The sequence below is a fragment of the Rhinolophus sinicus genome, linkage group LG03, assembly GCF_036562045.2.
Source record: "Rhinolophus sinicus isolate RSC01 linkage group LG03, ASM3656204v1, whole genome shotgun sequence".
Lineage (NCBI taxonomy): Eukaryota > Metazoa > Chordata > Mammalia > Chiroptera > Rhinolophidae > Rhinolophus > Rhinolophus sinicus.
The window spans coordinates 114894041-114895618 of record NC_133753.1 but is presented as its reverse complement, the minus strand read 5'-3'; positions in this window follow the sequence as shown (position 1 = coordinate 114895618).

The window sequence follows — 1578 nt, the reverse complement described above, 5'->3', positions numbered from 1 at the left end:
TCTTTCTAGCCTGTTCACTTGAACACAACATCATCCGATTCAATTACAGAAAATAGGTTACACTCTTTAGGAATCTCAGGGATCAAACAGCACACACATTAGGTACACATGGTCTCTGTATAGGTGACATTTGATCTGAGATATGAAATATAACATGAAGCCAGTTAAGGGAAGACCAAGGAGAGCACGCCATGCAGAAGGAATGGCAGATGCCAAGCAGGGGAGAGAGATTGTTGTGATCAGTGAGTAGAAAGAAGGGCATCGTGGTGAAATGTGGCAAGTGGTCCAAGCTGAAATGGGAAAGGAAATCAGGAACTAGATCATGAGGGCCCCGTAGGCCATGTTAAGGATTTCAGAGTGTAAGGTATTCTGTTAATGGGAAGCATTGGTGTAATGTGATTTCTATTTTAAAAAGATCTTTCTGTCTGCAATGTGGACTGTAGACAGATTGTAGGGGTAATAGTGAAAGCCAGAAGACAAGTTAGAGAGCCATTGTAATGGTCTGAGCAGGAATAAGGATGGCTCAGACCAGGACGGGGGCAGCCGAGAAGGAAAGAAACAAATGGATTCTACAAAGATTCCAGAAATAGAAATGACGGCAGTTAAAGAAGTGATGAGCCTGGGGTTTATCAAAAGGGTGTATAAGCAGCTTTGGGAATGTGGTACCATTTGCTGAACTGGAGATCATTGAGGGAAAATAGAATTGGGGGTGGGGAAATCAAGAATTTTCTGTCTTTTTTTTTTAACATGTTAAAATTAAGACACCTGCTGGATATCAAGTAGAGATGTAAAATTTGCTGTTTCACATAAGCAACTTTTGGGAAGAGAGGTTTGGGCTGAAGATAAAATTTGGTCCTTATGAGCATAGAGGTGATACGTAAGATACTGGACTGAATGAGATGCCCTAAGGGAAAATGTAGCAGGGAAGGTTGAGTATGACGGTGCAAAGAGTATTCACTGAGGTTGGCAACTAGAGCATTCTAGTGTCAGGATAGGGGTGGAGTCATTGGGGTCATAGATGAGTTAAATAGGAGGTGAGAAGGTAGAGACAATAAGCTTAGAAAAGCTTTAAAAATTGGCTATAAAGGGAAATAGAGAAAAGGGGCAGTTGCCAGAGGCCCAGTTGGAATCAAGGGAGGATATTTGAAGGAGGGAGACACAGAGCATGTTTGTGGGTTGATGGAAATAATCCTGTGTAGACAGTTTTGACCTCATAACATAAAATTTCTTTTCCATAAACCTTCAACTTTCTATATCCAAGTTTTGTCTTATTCTTTTCCTTTCTTATTCTAGAACAGCCAATCCTTTTTCTTTTTTGGAAAACATTACTCTCTTTTTCCTTAACAAAAACACATCCTACATTTCTTACATACTCTTCTTATAAAAAACATATATCCAATTTTCTTCCCATATTTTGCACACAAAACTGTTTCCCTTCACTCATTGTTTCTAATAATTTTATTTTTACATATTGGTTATTAATTATAGCTATTAGTAACCTTTACTTTCCAGTGAAAACTAGGAAGCAGGCAATTGTAAACTGTCTATCATATGTTAGCATCCCATAGTAGGTTAACA